Source organism: Primulina tabacum, chromosome 17 (genome assembly GCF_025594145.1).
Source record: "Primulina tabacum isolate GXHZ01 chromosome 17, ASM2559414v2, whole genome shotgun sequence".
Lineage (NCBI taxonomy): Eukaryota > Viridiplantae > Streptophyta > Magnoliopsida > Lamiales > Gesneriaceae > Primulina > Primulina tabacum.
In genome coordinates, this window is record NC_134566.1 from 18,534,151 (window position 1) to 18,539,106 (window position 4,956).

Sequence of the window (4,956 nt, forward strand, 5' to 3'; positions counted from 1 at the left end):
GAAATTGGGGGATTAGTTTAGCAGTAAGTGAGAATTGAATGATTTAAATGATAGAAATTTTCGGTGATTTAGGCTTGAAGGATATTTAGAACATTTAGATATCTGAGTTATAATGTCACAAGGAATGGTAATCAAGGGCATTGGAGGATAAATCAATCATGGGCATGAAAATTTAAGCGTTAGTGAAATAATGTTGTGGCGAATTAAGAATTTAAAGTGACGACAATTTAATGTAAAATGATCAGTTAGTTAAGTTATAAGAGTAAACATAGAGTTAACAAAATTTTGGGAAATTAAGTTTGATGTATCATAAGTTTTAATCGTGATCTTAAGAGTTAAAATTATATCTTTGTTGGGGTTAAATTTGTCTAGAAATTTGGGTATGATGGATGGTTAAGTTACTTGATAGACGCATGTAAGAATTGAGATAGACACCTTGTTTTGAGAATTCGTGAATGTGCGTGTTGGAATTATGTTATCCAAAACTATTTGGGTTGTGTAAGTTTGAATTTTTAAATTTATGAGATATGCACTCATACGGAAATTTTGGGTGAAATAAAAATAAAAGAGAATTAGTTTTATTCGATATAAGTTACCAGTGGACGAATGTTAAGATTTTTATCGAGTAAGAAATCTAAAATTTTGATATGAGAATTCTAGAATTTTATGGGTTATAAGTGAATTGATTTATTAGAGTTAGTCTATCATTATCATGAGATAATTTATTAAGTTTTATAGCTAGTATTAATTAAGCATTAAGGATACGTAAGAATACGACATTCGCTTCAATGAAGAAAGTCCAAGGGTCTTAGGCCTCAACTATATTGTAATGGGGGAGAAAATAGTTAAAGCATGTAATTGGTGCTAGAGTGGTTTTATTATTTAGTTAGAAGATCTGTATCATACATTTTAGGTTTTAAGGAAACGCTACTCGAATTTAAGGTTTGCAACAATTTGATATTTGAGATGTGCTTGTAAATAGTTAATTTACGTAAGTTTGGGGCCGTAAGATAAATATTCGATTCAAGGATCTTATGCTAATTTTACTAAGGAGTTGAGATAAGGTTTAACTTTTAAGTGTATTACCAATGATATAAGTTGATCAGTAAATTTTAGTACTAAGATTTCTTAAGTTGAAGAGCATAAAAGACAATGTAATAGGTTGATGAACAGTACGGGTACATTATAAGAAAAGTAGGACGCAATAAAATTCGGACCGCCATTTCTATTATTGGGAAGTTTGAGAAAAGTCAGAATTTGAGGCTTGAGTAGAATAGAACTAAGTCGTCATAAGTCGTTCTAGGTTGCGATTCACAAATAAGGATTTCAATAGGAAAAATAATTAGGATTGAGGAGACGTAAGGACAATTTAACACTTATTTTATCAGAGTAGCGCAACGGAAGCGTGAATTATTGGGATATTAGAATTAAGAGTCTAAACTTTCAGTTTATCGAGGATAAGCGAATTTCGGGGACGAAATTCAATTTAAGGGGGTAGATTGTAACGTCTCGAAAATTTGAAGGTCCACGTAAATCACATGCATGCAATTTATTAAATTTCTTTGGTATTTTATTAAATTCTTTTAAAGCATAAAATGCATGATTATTTTATTAAATTGTGTTTAATTATTTTTATGCATTTTATGCATTATTATTGTATGATAGGATTTATTTTATGAAATATTTTAAAGGTTCATGTATTAAAGATTTTTAAATTTGCACTTCACGCTGGAACGAAGAACGGAGACGGAGAAATTTTAAAGAAAATTATTTTTATTACATGATTAATTTTTATTAATTAATATAAGATGTTTTAAAGCTATTTTTCAAAAATTGGGATTTATTGGGTATTTTTACCCGCAAGATTTTAATTTTTAACGGTGCGTAAATTTTATCAAATCGTGGGACTTTTTGAGGGTTCGGCTAATATTTTCAAAAACTTTCCAACACGAAATATTTTTCGGGAGTGTGTTTGGATTTAATGAGACAACTTTTAAGCTCATTGGACTTAAAATTCTTTTAATCTTTTAATTAAACCATTTAGGGTCATTAGTTATTTGATTAATAATTAATTAAAGATTATAATTGCTACCCTACAACCATTATCACCCACCACCACCTGCCGACATCCCATTTATATTTCAGTACTCTCGGTTTCAAAGAAATACACCAGCTGAAGGCCACGGTTGTTGGCTTGTTGTTGGCTATCCGGCGTCTCCTCCGTCTCGTTTTCGTTCATCAACTATCTAAGGCACGCCCTGTACCCTTCTTTCTGCATCATTTACGTCATATACATGCTGATGATTGTGTTCTTACAATTAAAATTTCGATCCAACCTAGTGCAGGAAAGATTTTCGGTTTTCTTGTTTATTCTTGCATCTTGTGATCACCACTCACGTTTTTTTTCTGGTAAGTTGCAAGGGGCTGCTGGTTTTCGGTTTTAGAGGGCTGATAGAACTTTAAAAAAAGGGGGACACCTTGCTGGTATCATGAACGGATCGAGCCTAGGGGCTTAAAGATCGGAGTTATGGTTGTAGGTCGATGGTTGTGGCAAGGTTCGTGTAGGAGTTGTAGGTGTTGGATCTTGTTGTTCGGTGTATGGCTGGTCCAGGGCTCTTGCCCATGGTTTAGGCAGTCTCTAATGGTCCTAGGATGAGTATAGTTATGGTGTTTAGGGGTCTTGTTGGCCAGGAAGTATGCTGGAACGAGAAGAAGTGCAGCTGCGCAGATTTGTATGCATGTAAGGGCTATAGGTGTTTGATCTTATGGTTTCGGCTAGGGGCTGGGTTGGGGCTCTTGGCTATGATTTAGGCAGTCTCTAAGGGTCCTAGTATGAGCCTAATTATGGTGGTTTGTGGCTAGGTTGGCTAAAGAAAGCTGTACAACCAGAAACATGAAAGCTGCACAATTTGAGTCTCTTGTAGCTGCTGTCACGGTTCTGATTTTTTGGGGCTTAGGTGATGGTTCTGAGTTAAAAAGGGCTTAACCATGGTCTTAAGTATTGTCTAAGGGTCGAGTCTAGGGCCTGTTTCGGGTCTGGTTCGGGTCGGTTTAAGCATGAAGTAGTTAGAAGCATGCTAGGGTCACGGCTAGAGTTGGGCGATGACTTGCTGGAATTTCCAGCAGCTGTTCAGGGTCTTATTCGAGTGTCTAAAGGTCTGGTTTTGAGGTTTTTAGGACCTTTTAGATGTTTTTAAGGTATGGTAAAAATTTGGGAAAGTTTTGATTAAGTTTCGGTCCGATTCATGTTAAAATCGGGACCCCGTTCCAATTTTTAAAACGAATCGGTTAGTTTGTAAAATGAGCTCGAGTTTACGTCTATGAATGCTTATAAATATGTTTTGGGATATTTTAAGGAGTTCGGTAAGCTTCGGGTCAATTTTAGACGTCTAGGGGCAAAACGATAATTTTGGGTTTCCAGGGGCAAAATGGTCATTTTGCACCCGGGGTGAGATTTTGGTCCTGGCAGCGCCCTGAGCACAAATTTACTATATTTTAAATGTTTATGCATCATGATCACGATTTTAAGATTTTATGAAGATATACGTCGCATGCTTGGATTTAAGAAAAATTGCATTTATTCAAGATTTTTATAAGTGATGAAAAATGATAATGTTTTGAATGATGGGAATTAGTTGTGGCTATCGAAGTATATGTAAATGGTTAAGACGTATATGTAAATGCTGATGATGAGGCCTAGGCACAGTGGATGAGTGATCCTGTCACTGATGTCCGACAACTGCCGGGTACCGCGGTTCTGTGTATGATGGATCCATCGTAAATGATGAATGATGTACGATAGTCACCTCTAATGAACTGAATTCACAAATGATAAATGATGAACGATAAAAGCTGAATGATAGATGATGAACGATAAAGGATGAATGATGAACGATAAATGATAAACGATGAATGATGAATGATGATTAACGATGAGTTGTTTTGACACGTTATGATTTTACACGACATGTTTATGTTCATGTTTTAAAGTTCATGAAAGATATGTTGGCATTATGATTTTACATGACACGTTTACTTATATGATGACATGACATGTTTTAATACGATATGATTTTACACAACATGTTTACGTTATGCTTTTAAGTTCATGAAAGATATGTTGAGTATGATATTTTTCACTGCTGTGTGCTATGTATATGTACTTGTTATTCCTGGTATAGGCGTGTTGAGTCTTTAGACTCACTAGGCGTGTGTGATGCAGGTGAGCTAAATGCTGAGGAGACTGGAGGTGACGAACTCTGAGTAGGCAGACCTGGTGGGGTGACATGACCCAAGGACCACATGTTTTCCGCATTACGATTTATGAGATTGAGAGGAGATGAATATTTTCATACGTTGATGATTTTAAGATTTTTATTATTTTATGTTGTCGTATGATTGTGGATGAGTTCGGTTAATTTAAACTGAACTATTTTTACGGTAAGATAATTACGATTATTTTAAACGTTCTTTCGAAAAGCGCGAGATAAAAAAAATATTCCGCAATTTATTAATCGAGTGAGACGTTTACAGAGAACTTACTCGTTAACCATATCTTAGTTGATTGCAACATTCCTACATCATTCCCAATGAGTAGAATGTCATCAACATAAAGCACCAGGAATGTCACAGCACTCCCACTGACCTTCTTATACACACAGGGTTCCTCAGGATTCTTAGTAAAACCAAACTCTTTGATTGTACTATCGAATCTAAGGTTCCAACTCCTAGATGCCTGCTTTAGACCATAAATGGTTCTTTGAAGTTTGCATACCATATGAGCTTCGATAGATGTTGTAATAGCCAAGCCTGGTGTACGGTACGGTTTCAGATTTCGTATGATTATTGACTATTTGGTTGAGTTTAAGTATAGTTTTGATGTTAAGAGTTGTGATTATGGGTTATAGTATTGTTGGTTATAATTGTTTTGTGGTGTTGTTGATATTAGTTGATGTG

At 35.1% G+C, this 4,956-nt stretch overlaps 1 long non-coding RNA gene across 1 annotated transcript; it reads left to right on the forward strand.

The window, feature by feature from the left end:
• Positions 1–1,601: 1,601 nt before the first annotated feature.
• On the forward strand, positions 1,602–4,449 carry LOC142530300 (uncharacterized). The gene is made up of 2 exons (XR_012816116.1): positions 1,602–2,251; positions 4,223–4,449. It is a non-coding gene; the product is annotated as an uncharacterized LOC142530300 (long non-coding RNA).
• Positions 4,450–4,956: the final 507 nt, after the last annotated feature.